We start from the raw sequence: 18,013 nt of genomic DNA on the forward strand, positions 1-18,013 counted from the left end.
GAGAACCTGCAGCAGCAAAATGGTTCCTTCAGAAAACCGCTGCAGAAAAGGCTATGCTGAGGATCACTCCCACCTCCACAAACCCCTTGGGGCTGCACACAGCACTGACCATCTTGGGGAACACAGTGAGAGGCTGGAGAATGACAGTACAAACGACGCATTTACATTCCCTGACAATGACATCCCTGAATTTCCTCCCTTGTGTCCTCTGCTGTTGGTTTCTGACCCACAACCCCCTGTTCCTCCAGCTCTGCAATACCCCTCACACCTACCTCTTCTGCTCCACAGTTCCTCTAAATGCCAAACATTTACCATTTTATCTACATTTTTCCTACCATCCTGTTGCTCCTGACAGGCCTAAAGAATTATTCTTGGGTCAATGCAAAACTGCAGAAAGCTTTTGTGAATAGGTTAGACCTGCCAAGCTAGCTCTTTAGCAACACCGGTATACGAGGCTGTAGGTGTCTGGAGGTAAAAAAGCACATCTCTACTTCCCCCACACTCCATACACCTTTACGACACCCATCAATCCAGTCTCTGTATGACCTGTTCCTCAACAGCCAAGACTAATGTAACTTCCATTAACATCACATTCCCCCAAAACACCTGCAATTGCAACCCCACATGCTCAGCATTTTCCATAACCCCAAACGATTGCATCTGCTATTTGCTTATCCCCTTTTGTTACTACAATCCCATGTGTACATTCCCCTACAGCCACATCACTGCACCACACATACTGAAATTTTATTCTTTTATATCTTTGCCTTATTGTTCTCACTGACTGTCATCCTGAATATTGCCTCTCCAGCATCTATACCCCTATCCCACATGTATCCTTCTCTTTGTTCAAGCCCTTCTCCCTTTGCATTTGCAGAGCCAATTTGATGGAAGGATTTGTGCAGAGGGTCAGGGAGGGAAGAAGAAAGAAGGCAGTGAGGGAAAAGAGAGATTTGGCTATAACAAGACCATGTAATTAAGCTCTAGTAATTGGACCCCTCATTTCAGTAATTAAAAGTAGTATTCCTCCACTCCTAAACAACCTTTCTCATCTGATCTGTGAAAAGAGGCAGGGAGAAAGCATCCATTTACACACCCAGCACAGACACACCCTGGGCAACACAAAGGACTCCAGCCTGCACAGAGCCCATGTATCTCTTAGGAGAACAGCAGCGTTTCACCTGCCAAAATATTTTATCCTAATGCCTTTTGAGCAATTGATTTACCAGTATTTGGGGGGGAGGGGGGAAAAAGCCAAAAGCTACGCTGACAGCAGTCTTTCCTCTGTCTGTGTCCTTTGTTTCTGGCTTTTCATGGAAGCGCTGTCTGTCAAAACAGCTTTTGAGCTGCACAGCAGCATCACCGCCAGGGATGCACAGAGAGCATGGTAGCTGGCAGGACCAAAACAATCCGTGTGGGCTTGGCTGTCATGGCAGGCACAATGGAGAGCTGTGCGACGGCATTGTCGGAGCGAAGCACGGCTCGCCTCTGCACAACCAGCCCCGGACACGACAACCGCTATTTCATAGCTACAATGGACAAACACGCATTCTGTGCAGCAACACCAGCCTCCTCACTCGCATACATCCATTATAATCACAGCAGCTTCAAAGCAAGGCAGCCTCTGAAGAGACAAAGCAATCCTAAAATATTTTAAGCTTCATTGGGTAGCTGGCAATCTCTACAAAAACAAACCAGCCACTTTGCAGGACAACGAATGGCCTGAAAACCATCAGTATGACTAACGCCCACCCCGCTCATTTCTCCATCTCACCTTTCCACAGATCCTCCGTTCCCTGTCTCCTCTCACGGAACACGCTCTGCTCCGGCACTGCTGAGCACTCGGATTCCAGCGGGCTCCGTGCTCTCTCACCAGGATGCTGTGGGAAACACAGAGTCAATTTTTTTTTTTTTCCCCACAGCTGCATCCCTGGCAATGCAGAGGGTCTGCGCAATCACATCTCCAATGCTCCTGCCGCTGCTGCTGCTGTGACGTTGCTGCGTGTGAAGGAGCAAGCATGCCCACAACACCACCGCTCCGGCTTGCAATCAGTCCCTGTGGGACCTCAGACAAGGCAGGGGATGGGAGGGAGTGGAGAAGGAGAGGAGGGGAGATAAGGCAAGCTGGAAGATGGAGGATTGATTCTTACAGGAATAAGGAAATCAGGCAGGTAGCATAAGGAGAAATAAAAAGACTAAAGCTTATGCCATAAAATAGAGCTGCAGCATCTTATTCTGTGATGAGCTTGGGTTTCAGATACTGTGTAGTTGCAAGCTGCCTGATCTCTTCTCAGGGCTTTGCAAAGGAAAGCAAAAGGAACTGGAGTGCTAGGTTCCTACCGTTGATAATGGCAGCCAGAGCCCTTGGAGATAAAATGCTAGTCTGCAAAGCAATGCACAGGAGGAGGAGGATGGGAGGACTTATTACTGAGAGATCAGGAAGACTACAAGAAGCTTCTTGAAGCTTCTTTTACATTTCTGTAGTGCTTTGTCCGAAAGAGCTTCACCAACAGCATCTACACAGCATGCCTGAAACACAGCCACCCCTGGAGCCAGAGGAACCACCTGTCCCCCGGTGCCGAACACACCGGGCAGGGACAGGATGGCTGAAGTCCCTGCTGTCACAGGGAATCTCAAATCAAGATCCCAGCAACTATTAACTACAGCTTGTGATTAAAGTGCTGCCTGTAACCTGGGCTAAATCCTGGCATCTCTGCAAAGCAATCCATGGCAGATCCTCCTTCCTGAAACAAGGGATCACCACTGGCAAAAGCCCAGGCTCTTGTGCTACCCTGGGGCCATGTGAAAGGATTTTTCCATCACCCCCTTTCACCAGAGGCAGCTGCAACCTGCTCCATAGGCAAGTCAGCGCAGTTCCTGACAGGGCACAGGTAGCTTTGCCAAAAGACACATGTGGCTACTTTTGGTTTTTTACCAGTCTGGGCATGACCACACACCGCAGAAACTCAGCTGTGCTCCAGGTTGTACTAGGTGAGATGTTTCTAGTGCTGGAGCAGCTGCCCTGAGACAACCATCCTGGAGGGACCATTCACGCTATTGCACTTTGGCATCCTAGCCCTGCTCCTACAGCCACCGCCCTGCACTGAGCTAAGCAGAGCTCAGAATACGGAGTGTCCACATGGGAAAAAGCAACCCCCGCGAGTCCAAACAAAACCCTACCTCCTAAACCAAGGCTCCATGTGGAGCAGGTAAGTCAGAGAAGAGGTAAAAAAGTCACACAGGCACACAGTTCAAAGAAATGAAGAACCGTCACACACCTGAGTACTTTCCGCTCTATGCCATGATGCACGCAAAGCAGCAACCAAGTAAAACAAATACAACAGCCTGGACAATACAACACTTTGCAGACCCTTCTGCCTCTGGAGAGGCCAACATGAAAAGCTATGCCAGAAAAATGCTAGACTCATTGTTGGAAGCAGCTGCCAATTGTCTAGGATCCCAGACCACAAGAAACCTTTAAAATATCTTTTCAGGTAACATTCAAATCAGATTTCTGACTGAAAACCCAGTGGCTGGTGGGTGGCTCCCACAAAGGGCTCCAGAGGCAGGAGTCCAGGACTCCCCCCGATGCACAGGGACCCTTCCAGTGAGAAAAGAGAAAGGGCCCTGGGTTGGCTGTGGGCTGTGCAGCCCATTCGCAATGCACTGGAGCCAGCATCACAGATGCAGTTCTGCTACTCACCTCCAAAACACTTGGAACGATCCCTCAGCCTGTCCCAAAGCTCAGGCTCCACAGGTCCTTCCCGAGAGGCTGATGCGTCTGCCCCATCTGTGGTACTCCATGTTCCCCAGCCCACTACTTGCCTTTCCTTGGATGCTCGGGACCCACATCACCACCTTGTCCTGTTCAAGCAGCACAGACAAGACCCAGGGGGGACGCAGGAGCGAGGGACATACCTCCATGCCTGACCATTACAGCAAGCAGAAAGCTAGTCCTGGCGGGCTCTGCTCCACCCAAGCTGCAGTAAATGAGACTATTTACTGTACTCCCATTAGCGTGCAGCCCCCGGACCGCCGTACGGCCAGTCCCATTGTATTGTCAGCGTTAATTAAGGCAGGCTGAAGCAGACGTCTCCGGTCCCTTCAGCTGGGGCAGTTGGGGAGCAGCAGCGAGGAAGGAGACAGAGAGTCTCAGCTGCAGAGCTCTGTGCAGAACAAGGAGCGTTTGTTACCCGGGAGACTCGTTCCCACAGCAGAGAGGAGAATGGAAACTATTTCGGTGCCCTCCCCGGTCCTCCATGAGCATTGCCAATGCTGACGCCAGGAGGTATAAATGCTGGCAGGCTGAGTGCTTGCCTGCATCCCTGTCCCTGCCACAGGACACTGGCATTAACCAATTCACTGACAGCAATGTCTGCCTTGTGTAGCAGACACGCACACCAGAGCAGATGGAGTCAGGGGGCTGTTTTGTTAAAAATCAGACAGAGTAATGCAGCTGACAAGGGGCTCCCTGAGAAACACTCCTATTTACATATCTGTTCCCAATATAAATATTTATACCCTCCTCCCCAAAACGCATTCAGCATGTTCCCCCCACCCCAAGCTCACGTGGCCTTGCACCTCTGCAGCAAGCACCCCTTTGCTGCATCTCCCTCCCAGGATCTGCCCCTCTCAGCAACACTGGTAAAAACTGATGGGCTGTCCCAAAGCTTTGTAGGTAGTAAGAGATTACAGGCACTAATGAGGAAGAAGAAAGCTCTTTCTTGGGGACTGTCTTCTAGGAGATGACTTCTCTTTGATCACAGAGACAAGCTGGTGCGAGAACGGGAGCATGGCTGATTCCACAGCCTCATGCAAGGTGGGGAGCAGATACTGCAGGCTGGTGACTGTACTCCTTAGAGAAGCAAGGTGAGGGAGACGGAGGTACCAGAACATGCTTGCCCCCTGTTACTCAGCCTGGAGAGGTAGGGATAGGTGCTTCCCACACACCCCAGCATTGTGGGGTACAGCCTGGCAGCAGAAAATTGCTTATCAAGCAACGTCAGTCTCATTACTCACTAGCATCCCAAGTGAGGATGGGCAGGGTTTTTGCCGTCTTGCCTCCTTCTCCCTTGCTCCAAGGGTGTGAGAACTCAATGCACAACACGTTCTCCCACCCATGAATTCCATTACGGAGGTGCATCCCGTTCCCAGTGCCGGACTGCAGCAGACCTCACCACTTTGGGGGAGCCCCATGTGCTGCACTCACACTGGAACACGAGCCGTCTGCGTACCTGGAGCACTTCCTGACAACAACCAGGACACAAATATATCATCTAGGCAGAAGAAAGCCCAACACATTTTTGTCTTGGCCTCGGGCTCCTTCACATACCACGCAGCAACTGGCTGCTAAAGTCAGCACATCCTCACATACAAGAAGGAAGAAACCTTTCCACTTTTACTGCAATTGTACAGCAAAATCATCCACCAGAAGCCCAAGCCTCCCACCTATTTGCTGCAAATCTGCTCCAGTGATCCATGAACTGGAAACAGCTCAGCCCCAGATCCCAGACGTCTGCCTGGGCTGTAGCTCTGACACCAAAGCACTGGGCAGGAACAGGTCTTTAATCACCCCTCACCATCAGGCGTGGTGCACAATCTGACCACCCTTGCAACAGCCAGACAGCCCCAGGGCTGCTGCCTCTCCACCGCAGCTCACAGCTCACAGCACAGGGAGCTGCCTGCTGCCTCCTCCTAAAGGATGGATATTTTGACCTAGCCCTCATTACTTTCAGTGTCCATGCTTCTCAAGCAAACAGAAAGTGGTATGAGCAACAGCAAGCTCATTGCCACAGCAGACAATCTGTGCCTTGCTATCTGTGGGTGCAACAGCATGAATACACCTAGGCTACAGCTTCTGGCTCACCATGATCCCAGTTGTAGCACGGCCACAGGAGGGAGGGACATCTTCCCTCTTTCCCAGGTGCTGAGCAAGGTGGGAGCAGCTCAGTGCCTTCCCACCTCGCTCACTCATTGCTTGTGGCAGAAATCTGAATCCCCGAGACACGGCAACCCCATCCATCACCACTGAGGCCATTTCAGCAATACCAGAGAGAGAGATGTTGGTCAGAGCTGAACTAAGAGCATGGTCCTGCTCAACTGGAGCAAAGGGGACCAGAACACAGAGGCCCACAGGAAAGCAGGAGATGCTAAAAACTTTATAAAAATCCTCAGAAAGGAAAACCAAAATAATTCCCCATCCCTGCAAGCCCTGCCCTTCAAGGTCAAACAGTATCTCTCTCTCAAACACACAGAGATCAATACAGGCTGATCATTACCAACATGTGCTTGACAACTTTTCTATTCGGTGGGAACAAATATGGGAGCTTTTGAATGACGCGTCAAAAATCCAAGCGGATTGATAAAAGCACACGTTAGCATAGTGGCAAGCTTGCCCTCAGTCCTCACATTTCCCGATGGGGTCACTAACCAATCCCCACTGAGCCTGCCTTCTGAGAGGATCTGAGGACAGAGGCACACGAGCCTGTGGGGTTATGCCGGTCGCAGACACGTTCGCAACAGCAGGATTCACCAGCCCCCCATGATGATCCTGTCCCAGCGAGCCCTGCCCACTGCTCAGAACAGCCATAGAGATTTCTTCAGGGCTAGCAACCCAAGGCAGGAGTCACACCTCCAAATAAGAAAATGGCTTGAGAAGAGAAAGGTGTTGCTGTTTTTTCCCCAAAATTGGATATTTCTTGTTGCTTCCTAACTGTCTTCTAATAGAATTAATTCCCCAAATTCATTCCTCTGATGTTTAAGAACATTCTCTAAATTTCCGGCTTATCTTTATCCATCCACAGCTCATCCCTCTTCCGTCATGTACCAAAAATGAGCTTTAACGTCAGCATTTATCCAGTCTGTGTTTAAAGTTATATCATCTGAGTTCTTTAATCACTTTCACATTAGCTACAGTCTCCACTTCTTTGATCATACCCGTATCCCTTCTCTGGACCTGACCCAGTTTGCATACAGCCTTCACGGAGTGACTGGAAATGTGCAGAGTCTTCCAAGCAAGATCTCACCATGCCTTAATACGCTAAAATTTCCCCATCTCTGCCACAAATATTTTGTCCAACATGTCACGTTGGATGACATTTATCTTTTTCCTGGCTGCATCATACTAGATGCTCACACTTATCCTGCACATCACTGAAAGATTCTGGGTTTCCCCTCATCTCTCTCACTTTCCTCAATGAGCTCCCAGCTGGAGCTGAACTTTTTGGTCATTTCTCATGCATGCAACCATGCAATTTTGAACTATCCAGTTCCCATTTGTATTATTCCTTAAGGACATCCAGGCTCTTCCTGCTGAATAACCCTGAACTGCCTCTGATGATGCTTCCTAGCTTTGTGTCTTTAGAAAACATCACTAGTAAAATCTTACTTTTTAATGCTCAGAGCATTACTTGACATATTGAATAGCTTCCATTTCGAGGTTACTCTCTACTAACAACTTCCGTTCAGACCAGTAGTTCCTCTTTCAACATTCCTGTTATCTTCCTCTAGTCTGTTTACTTCTTCTTAGTTCTCAAAGGATATTATAGATGGAAGAAATTCACATGGGTTCAAGGGGAGGCAGGACAAGCACTTTGAGAGATCCATTTCAGCTTACTAAACAGATAAAATATAATAGACTTAGCAAATCCCCTGGAAAACAAATTATCAGGATATGATACCTGCTTGCCCTGCTCCCCCTCCTCCCTAGCTGACCACCTGCAACCACTTTTGGAAAAATCATACTGGGCAAGATGGCTCCTTCATCCCAATCACCATCTTGATTTCCACCTTCCTGTATTAAGGTCGAATCCTTCCTACTGCTAGCAGCTGATGCCTCACTGCCCAGGAACAGAGGCTTTCACAAGCTCCATAAAAAGTCACAACTACCAGATAGGGCTAGTGCTGGCAAGGCTCCCCACGGGACTGGGCTGAGTTCCACATACCTCTACAATACTGAGGCGTTTACGGGAAAACCAAACCCAGCCCACAACCAGCTGTCTGTCTCCAGTCCCATCCAGCCCAGGATTCCAGTATGTTCATACTGTTTTTCTAGGAAAATGCAGCTATCAACATTTTATACGCAGGACAGTGGGGCAACAAGGAGATGTGAATCATTTGGAAGGCTGTGGGAAAGGGAGAACTGATCCTACAACCCCAGTGCCCATCTTTTAGCCCTAGTACTTAGTACTGCCCAAGCAAGAGCACAAAGAAATGGCTGAACACTTTAAGGCAGAGGGAAATCAGGACAGAAACAACAGAGCAGCTCCTGAATCGTGCCTGAAGTCTCAGCTTCAATCTGACAAACAAAGCTCATAAAGCTGTACAGAAAACCTTGAATTAAAGCAAAGCCTGGATATAACTGATGCAGCCTGAGATTTCAGAGTGTCTGAAGCTGTAATAGCAACCCTGCTTCTTCAAGCACTTCCTCTAACATTGATGATACACTGAGTGGGAATATAAATTCCTTCACCAATTAAAGCTTTGGCAAAAGGAGCAGAAAGGGTATTATTACAAAAAAAGATAGGCCTTCTAATCTGGCAATCAATTGTTCTGAGCAGTCCATGGTAACAATGGGTAGTAAGGCGTTACTGGCTTCACTCCTATTAAAATTAGTTTTCAAAATGGGATCAATGTTGCCTCTACAGCACAATTTACCTAAGCCATTCGTTTCACCATAACTTACCAGTTCCCCACTGCCATGAGGAAAGCCTTAAGTTGCCACATTACGTACTATATTGGAGCTGGTGAATTTGGCAGCCACAGTTCTGCTGTATTCACTGGTTTGTATTAAGACCTCAAATAAAAATTACGTATTTCCTACTAAGCAGCTGAAAAGCTGCAGGGCTGAGCTGAATCCGCAGCCCTGAAATGGTTCACTGTCTACATACTAAGTACAACCACAGATTGCTGTGTGCACAGCACGCACTGCTGAAGGAAGGTGACTGCTTATGGTTCCCATGATGTACGCCAAAGTGACATTCCCTTCCCACTCCAGGGGCACTGCCTGGCTGACTCAGAGTGAGGGTGACTGCACTGCAAACAAGACTCTGCTTACAGAGAATGCAATGGAAGGGACACAGCAGGGAAGGGGCAAGCAGAGGAGAAGAAAAACATCGCTGTTGGACACATGAGAGGCCACATCCAAGAATGGAAAAAGCCTCCTCCCCTCCTGCTTCAGTACTGAGTCATAAATATTCCAGTTTTCCAAGGCAACAGCAAGTATGAAAACTGCGCTGAATTTCACGCAGGAAACCCACACTCACCTCCCTCTGCGCGTGCCGAAGCGCTTCTCTGCCGTCACTGCTGAGGGCAACAGCAAAAGTCAAGCAGTGAGATCTGTCAATATTGACACAATATTGGCAGGCATAGGACTCCAGTGCCACCCAAGAGACTGTGGGTGCTCTGAGCACCCACATCCCAGTAGGCACGTGGAAAATCTGCAAAGGGGAGAGGAAACACGACCACTGAAAACTTCTGCTAAAAAGCCTCTGTAATGCAGGCTTATAACTAAATCCTGGAGACCCCATCCACCACTTGTGCATTTAACCCGCTGGCTCTCAGATGGAGCAGTTGTTTTTTTACTCTTCATCTGCATCAGCTACAGTACAGACACTGTTAGCTGAAGGGATAAGGTCGATACATAAACAGCAAATTGACATAAATTATAATCATTACCACGCCACCTCACAGATTGCACATCCCCACCCATAATCATCATGCATGACCTGCTCATTCAGAAGGGATCTGTGGTTACCGTAGATCACAGGCTGAACTTGAGTAATAGTGGCATTTTGCTTTGAAGCAGACAAACAGTATGTAGGGCTGTATGAATAGGCATGTCATATGCAAGACGTGGAGTAATCCTTCCTCTTTGCCCGACACTGGCACATGCCTCATGAACATGTCCTATATGGACAAACCGGTGAGAGTTCAAAGAGAGCAAGGAAAACCAGAAAGGAGTAAATTGCAAAGCAAGCGGGTCAGTTCTCTGTAGAAAACTAGGGGGTACCTGAAAGCAGTTCTGAGATGTATAAAAAGCTGCTGCCAAGAGCAAGTAAATAAGCTGTTCTCCATATCCTCAAAAACAGGAGTAAGCTCCCTGAGGAGGGGCCAGGGAAGTTTAAGTTAGACATCAGGTGTAACAGATAAAACTAGCCATTTATTATTCCACAAAAAAAGCACAGCAGTCAGGAAGCAAGACTGTTTTTTTTAACATTTTGCATGGTCTTGCCTGTCTCAGAAGCTCTTTGCTTTACTTACTTAGAGGCATGCATTCCTGTTAATTTTCACAGGCCCTTAGCATCAGAAATCGGAAACAATTTACTTTTCCGGCTTTGCTGCCGAAGAAATCTCCATCTTTGGGTCCTGGCCAACCCAGTGTGCCATGGCATCAGGAGATACCGATAGAGGGAAAGGACTGGTCTGCTAAGATGCAGGATGCAGCAGATAATGTCCCAATCACTGGGAGCTGCTAGAGAGGTGAAGTGAAGAAACACAAGGAATGGCATAGCCCGAATCCACTATGCCTGGGTCAGGAAGATGTAATTATATGGCTTCTGGAGGTCTTATTCTTGTATGATTTCTGTTTGACTCAGAGGAGCAGGAAGCCTCTGATGCAGGATTAAAAGCTGAGAGCAGTTTATTCTGCAAGGCAGAATACCTGGAGAAACAGAAACACGCTCCTGGAAAGACACAGCAAACCTGTAGGTACAGCCTGGGAGTGGAAAAGCATTCCACGCCAGCTGATCCGGTAGCTAATCCACCCGGCTGTTAAAACATACTCCAGGGTTTTTTTTCCTAAATGGAATATGCTTAGCATGAGGTTTCAGCCAGTGGATTCATCCTCCTTTCACCCAGCACAATAAAGAGGCTTTTTCTCATTAATTCAGTCTTGTTGAAGATGATCCTTGACCACAGCTGAGAACCCTCCTCACTTTCTCTTTGGTTACCCCTTCCTATCTAACACAGTCCTGCCTCATCAGTCAGCTGTACTCGACGCCTCCATGCCAGGTCAGCCCACGATTAAACAACCTTTTGGCTCCATGTCCTTCATCGGCACGAAGAGTCTAACCCGCCGTGGTGCGAGGCCTGCCTCCTGCAGAAGGCGTCTTCAGCCAACGGGCAGGCACGCAGAGCCGGGCCTGGGAAGTCCGCTGCGTGCTACAATTTTCCTCAAGTTGGAGAAGGACCCACAGCGAAGGAAATGCTATAGAGAGAAAGGAGATCCCTGCGTGGGAGAAAATCATGCCATGTTCTTTAAAATAGAAAATAAAAGCTGGCCGAGGTAAAGGCTGGGCAGGCCACAAAGGCAAAGCAGGTCACAGGGGAGGCCTGACAAGGACGCCAGGCTTAGATTGTGTTGGACAGGCTGGAGCGGGGCTCGACCTGACACGAAGCAGACGAAAGGGCTGGGGCACACTGCTCTGTGGGTGCCCCGTGGGGACATCTCAGCACTTCAGGAACTGCTGCAAACCGTGGTGTGGGGCTCTGGCACCGCACAGACGACTTTTGAGAAACGCCCAGCAAAGAGGTGCTTAAAGACAACAAACATGTTGTCCCCATGCTCCCCAGACGCATTCCAGTCAGGGGAACAAGAGCATGCCAGGATGGAAAGAGGCCTGAAAGAGCCCTCAGGAGCTCTGTAATGTCTATCATCATACACAGAGCCTGGGCTCAGGCCTAATAATAAGCAGCAATGACGATGACTCAGAGAGCTCCTTTGTTGGCTGAAACATGGGAGAGGAGGAGCAGAGGAATGGAGAAGCAGGAAGCCCCGATGAAGGACTGATTGCCCAAAGCATGTTCCTGGAAAAACAGAAACATGCTTTTCATCTCCATGACGTACTTCCATTTCCGGATAATTCTGAAGTCTGTGCTTTCAATACACACTTAAGAAAGCACTCCATCCTGTGCACAAACCCAGCAGCGTGTGCCTCTCAACACACAGCAAGGAAAAGAGAAGACCAGCTAAATGGTGAGATGGTGAGGAGGGCTAGCAAGGGCTGAGCATGAGAGATACAACAGTCCAAGCCAGAAGACGAGCAGCTGCTCTGCTCTCATTCTCGGCGCAACGGCTGGAGAAAACTCTCAGTCATGATGTTCTAACAGGACCTGCTCTCCATCCCTGGGAACATCTGCCAGAATTAGCAATCCCATTTCAGAGGAGGTGAAGCATGGAGCGCCAAACAGCGCTTGTGACCTTTTTAGCAATTTTTGCATGCCTGCTGCTTTCACAGCAACTTTCTATATCAGCTTAAAATAAATCCAGCCCTTCTGAAAGTAAAGTACTCAGAGATTGCAGAAGCATCTGGCCCCTCCTCTACAAAGCCAGAAACTAGCACAGATGTATCTGGGCATGCAAATGTGGAGGCCAAGGAGCTGTAGAGGGGGATTAATGCTGTAGTCCTGAACGCCAGCATCTGAAAGAGAAGCGTGGTCTCCCCGGTTCATGCTGCTTTCAACTCAGAGCAAATAGGTAAGCCCAAGCACTGCCCCCAGGTTTGCAGCTCGGAGACACCTCGGTTCTTTTCCTCTTCTTCTGTGTGCAAGGCTCCATGTATTAAGCTGTATAACAGCAATGGGTGCTCCACTCCTAAAAGGGGTAACTTCTCCTACATCCCATATTAGACCAGGCAAGAGTGGAACCCGATCATCTATCTGCAAGAGGGAGCATCTCTGTCTTCAGATGGGGCGTCTCTGAGCATGAGCCCTCCAAGAAGCATTTCTGTGAGCTCTAGGCTCCACACACAGAACACAAGGACTCAGTGGGGTCTGCTACTTTCCAGTGGGGTGTCCTGTTTTCCAGCACACAGTGGAGCCTGATGCAGCAGCCGCATGAGAGCAGCTGAATTGCATACCTAGCATAGGACTTGACCAACAAGAGGCAAAACCCAGCCAGAGGGAAACAAACTGCAGCTTCTAGCTCCTCGGTGGGACAGTGCATCCTGCACTGGCTACATAGCCCAAAGAGCACGGCTCCCCAGCAATCTCTGCAGTGTGGTCCGGTTTTCAGTTATAGACACCTACCATACCATGAAAAGGGCTGAATTTTGGAATTACTTTTGTGTTTATATGGATAGCAAGAATGTCCAGAGCTATAGCTGTTAATTTACATGTAGATTTAATATGCCTTCCACAGTTAAACCCATCTCCAGCTACTAGTCCTCAGGATAAACCTAACAAAGGGCCAGAACCCCTACACATGCCATTGCTACAGCCCAAGACTTTTTAGCAAAGCAGCGAGATCTGGCTGGGACCTGGTAGCAGGCTCAATTAAAGCTCAGGTTAACCGGTCCTGGCATTTCCCGTACCTCTCATTAGACCTAGCGATAATACTCAGACCACACAGGGAAAGCTCAGTAGCAAATCACCTAATTAGAAGTGAAAGTCTCACGTCCTCTTGGTGACCAGCAGATCTGCTGAAACTGAGGATCAGTGTCCTCAGCAGGAAGAAGAGGAAAACACGGGGAGCCCTCATGGACCTCTCCTTCCGCCTCCTCCCAAGGGTCCAAGGTTGCTCTCTATGGAAGATTCCCCACACTTTGGCTGAAACGACGCCAGCATTTGGGCAGGGCTTGGTGTTATTTTTAACACTTGCTCACATAACTCTTTGGATGAATCCTGGGAAGAGCTTGTCACCAAAATAATATACTGTGGGCACTATTTATACACCCACTGGCAGCACAGCAGGGCATGCTAAGGAGGGAAAGCTAGAAGACCCCCTTCCCTCCTCACTGCTTAGCAACTAGGGATATAGAGGGGCCCTAAAACATGGTTTGTTGTTTGGGCTAGTCCTCAGAAGTAAACCACCACCTGCAGAAGGCCTGATATCCTTGTCTGTCCTGCTTAGGAGACTCCTCTCCACATGGAAGGGAAGCCCAGGTACAGCAGGCTTGGGGAAGATGGATGGCTGTGTGCACAGGGGCAGGCACACCCCAGCTACTGTGGACTAAAAAGTGAACAGTTGTGCCTAAACCCAGCTAGGTCAGAAGAAAATGCTGCTGCTCTCCTATTTTATCTACTCTTGGCTACTGCAGGGAAATCCAGCAGGGGTAGGGTTTCTTGGTCATCACCTCTTTTCCCTATACAGCCCCAGTAAAGGTGTGCAGTGGTGGGGGAAGGTGAGGCGTTAAACGCCAGTGAGGTTCGCTGGAAAGAAGGCACCAGACTAACAAGACTGACTCCTCCATCCTTAGGAACAACAACAGCCTCAAGCCTTTCCAAATCAAAACAGCTTGCCCTAAGGGACTGAAGGGGGAAAAAAAAGATACCCTTTTGAGACTATTCAGGGAAAGGAAGCTCCTGTTTAATTTTCTGGGGTAAAAATAATTTCTCTCAAGCCATTTCCATGCCTATTAAACTTCCTTGATTTGTGTCTTCCATGAGTTTCTTCTCCCTCCCCCTTTCTCCCAAGACACATTTAGACTGCTCTCTCTACTTTCATGTCACCTGGAGAAGCAGGTGACCTGCAGAACATGCACAGGATACTGCACAAGAACAGAGAAGAGAGAGAGGCTCTGGAGCACCAGCACACCATCCTGGAGTAGAAACGGAGCCAGAGTTTGATTTTCCAGTGTGTAGGTCAGAAGAAAATGGACATATGCATTTTCTTTCCATGTAATAGAGGCTATAGCCTGAGCAGCATACTGACTATTCATCAGAGCTGCAGAAAAATGCAAAATAAACCCACGTACACACTACTAACAGAAGCATGCTCTCCAGGCAGGGGCAGGACTGGCCATATTACTTTTAGCAGAACAAATGGAAGGGATCAGCTCCTACCTTGCCAGAGACAATCTCCCCAGATTGTGGGCTCAGCTCACTGCAGCTGGAAGCCGGGTGCAGCAGCAACGGCATGAGAGCAGCAGGAAGAATATCGCATGCCGAGCCAGTGATAATCCAAAGCAAAACCAGCTTGTCCCCGTGTCAGCTCAGGGATCAGCGAGCCATGCTGCGGGGAGTCTCTGCAGGCAGCTCCCCTGTGGCTGCAGGATGGCGGGCAAGAGGCAACATGACAAGGCACTTCTTCCAGATGGGAGCTGTCTCAGGGATTCCTTCTGCTGCCGGTCACCTGCTTCTCCTCGAGCACAGCGGTGCCAGGGTGCTGGTCTTGCTCACAGGGCATGTGGGTAGGAGAGAAAAGCGAGGGCTGCGGGCTGCTGGCAATGCAAGGGCCAGATTGCTAATGAAAGCCCCAGTGTAAATACAGATCCTCTGGAGAGGACTATGGCAGAAATGCAGCTCGTGTTACAGCCAGCCATTTACAGCAAGCTCAGAAAGAAGCGAGCATGATGGGGCTGTGCGGGCTGACTCCACCGCCTGCCCGCTCACGCAGGGGGGTGGGAGAGCAGCTGCCTGCGAGGGGAGGCTGTGGGGTGAAGTGACCGCTAGCGAGGGGAGACCCCCCCAACTCCACACTCTCCAGCAGCTCCTACAACTCCATACAAAGCACCTGCTAGCAGTAATGCAAACCTATGCAGTTTTCCCTCCTACGCCCCACTTGGGACAGCCCCAGCCCCACACCTTCTCTGGTGCACAGTGCTACGGCAGCCCATCACGCCTGGGAGAAAGGCTGATCAGAGCATTGCTCCATCCATGTGTGTGGCCAGCTCATAGTGCAGGAGCCCGTTCCTGCTGTCCAGGCCCTCTCCCCATGCTCAGGGACTCCATATCTTTGGGACTTCTCCTCTCTCTCCAGTTCACTGCCTTTGGCACCTCCTGCTAGGATTCTTCTTTCCCTTCCATTTCAGGATAACTTACAAGCTGTATTGCAACTGGATTTACACCAAATAAGGAAGATCGGGGATAGGGACTAGCTCGGCAAAGAAGCAATGTGTCAAAGGGTTTGGGGGCTTTGCCTCCATTGAGCCCACAACTGGAACCAGCAGTAGAAAGGTTTTGCAGGTTTCAGCCACTGCCCATTAAACGAGCACTGACAGACTTCAGCAAGAGGCTGAGAAGGAGCTGTTTCAGGATGCACACCACAGTGGGCATAGCCCGTTTTCAGTAAGCCCAGACAGGCATATAGCTCATGCCAGTGACCTCTGGGTGCAACCAGTGACAAAGAACAGGGAGTTCATGTAGTTCTGAAGCAACTGAGGTCTGTTCTGTAGAGGCTGGGGGGACCTCCTTTGAAAAAATATTGCCTAGCCTCAAAAGAAAAAGTGAAAAACAGTTAACTTAAGCCAATTGCATCAGTGAGTGCTGTTAAAAACCTAGCTTCAAGGAGAGCACAGGGACCCCAAAGTAACAGGTGTATGTCCTCGTGGTATCTACCAGAGGGGTGAAGCCAGACAGGCATTAAGCCAGCCTGAAATGCTCCCTGTTAACGAGAGTAGCCAGGTTGTATTATCTATTGTCTCCTCTCTCCAGCAGCCTGCTGGTACAGCCACTACCCCTCCACACAACTGAGAAAGCAAGGTTATCGGAGTTGAAACTCCCAGTTCCTGCACGTGCTGATATCCTTTCCCTGGGCTGACGGTGTCTGCAAGGAGGAGGGTGCTTCACGCTTTCCCCCTCTACGGTGCAGAGATTCTCAACCGCAGCCCAGTCCAGCTGACTCTGGGTTGAGATAACTCTCCTGGCATTGAGCTACCCTTGCACAATAAAAAAGGGAAAACTTCTCAATGTAACAACAGTGAACCTGGTGCCAGGTGCAGTTCCCCAAATCAGTCTGAGACAAAATACAGCCACGACTTCATCTCCAAGTATTCATCAACATGGGCAAGAGGGCTCCAGACACAGGGCTGCTTCTCCAAACATGATGAGCCTTCATGACTTATTCCTGCATAGTGACAAGCTGGGAACAGGTTTCTCCTGGGGTGAAGCGACTACACTGACAGGCTGGTTCACTGCTAAGCAAGACAACACTGAAGCCACGCCTTCAACCAAGCTGCTTCTGCAGCCAAACTGGTCTCACCCAGGGTATTGCTAACCACCAGATGATCACAAAGGGTTTAAAAACCATTCACACAACCCAGACTCAAAACGAGGCAGTTGAGAGTGTTTAGATAAAGGCTGCAATAAGGCTCATCACATCTGCAGTAACAGCAATCCTGTCAAGGCACAAGTGACAGCCCTGCAGCATCCACAGCCTGCCAGGAGCACAAGCATTGACCTTGGCTGTGGAACCCCATCTATAAGCTCTCCCCCATGCTTTCTGACCACATCTGGAGAGATGGAGGAAAGTGATACCCACAGAAAATGGGGTTTAGCAATCTGTACAGCCTGGCCTCGTCTCACTTTGGGAGCTGTTCTTCCCTACAAGCAGTGCTCCACCTCAGTCTGACCCACTGCCCACGTTCATCATTCACTGGAGGAATCCAGCCATTATAGGACAGGACAGGACAGACGCAGTCAGCACCACTTCACGGAAGTTTACGTTTCTAGCTCAGCTGCATAAAACCTCAAGCAGCCCACCCCCGTTTGGTGCCTCATTTCCCCCCCCCGTGAAAGAAGGATCATAACACTTACCAAGTTTCTGCAGATGTTGTAAAGTTAACTTTGTTATAGGATGCTGGCAGTCTGTAAATAGTAAAGAGCATTCTGCGAGACTCTTTTTCCACCCATAGAGCAGAGACTCCTTGTGGCTTTCCCAGGCATACAAGCTACTGCACGCAGCTTTCTTCACCCTCACTACGGCAGGTACGCTGTAAAGACAGGGACCCCCATTACCCCCAAAAGCAGGAGCTTCAATCCCTCTACCAGCTGCGTCCAGGCCATCTGCCAGGCAGGAATGCGATGCACCAGCCCAGCCTCAGCCGAGCTGTCAAGGCAGCGGAAGGGCTGGGGCTGCACCGCTCTGGAATTCCAGCAACGCACAAACACCCCATCAGCCTGCACCAGGAATGACTCCTCCCTGCCCCAGGCTGAATCACTGGAAATACCAAAACAACGATGAGGTCACGTTCCCAGAGCAAGGAACTGGAGCCAGATATAGACGCGCAGAGAAGTGTGCTAAAAAGGGACTTGGTGTACAGGCTGGAGGCTCTGGCAGACAGGCACCCCGGGCATT

General features: G+C 49.5%; 1 protein-coding gene across 2 annotated transcripts in view; it reads right to left on the minus strand.

Moving 5' to 3' along the window:
* LOC142076089 (AP-4 complex accessory subunit RUSC2-like) overlaps positions 1 to 17,695 on the minus strand; it is a 52,819-nt gene extending 35,124 nt beyond the window's left edge. The window contains exons 1-2 of one of the 2 annotated variants that reach the window (XM_075138477.1): positions 17,473 to 17,695; positions 1,775 to 1,880 (exon numbers count right to left, since the gene is read on the minus strand). The gene's annotated coding sequence lies outside the window, so the exon portion shown is untranslated. Of the gene's footprint in view, positions 1 to 1,774; positions 2,125 to 17,472 lie in introns of those variants that run through there. The other variant, XM_075138476.1, reaches the window with a different exon arrangement.
* Between the last annotated feature and the right edge of the window lie 318 nt (positions 17,696 to 18,013).

Source organism: Calonectris borealis, chromosome Z, assembly GCF_964195595.1.
Source record: "Calonectris borealis chromosome Z, bCalBor7.hap1.2, whole genome shotgun sequence".
Lineage (NCBI taxonomy): Eukaryota > Metazoa > Chordata > Aves > Procellariiformes > Procellariidae > Calonectris > Calonectris borealis.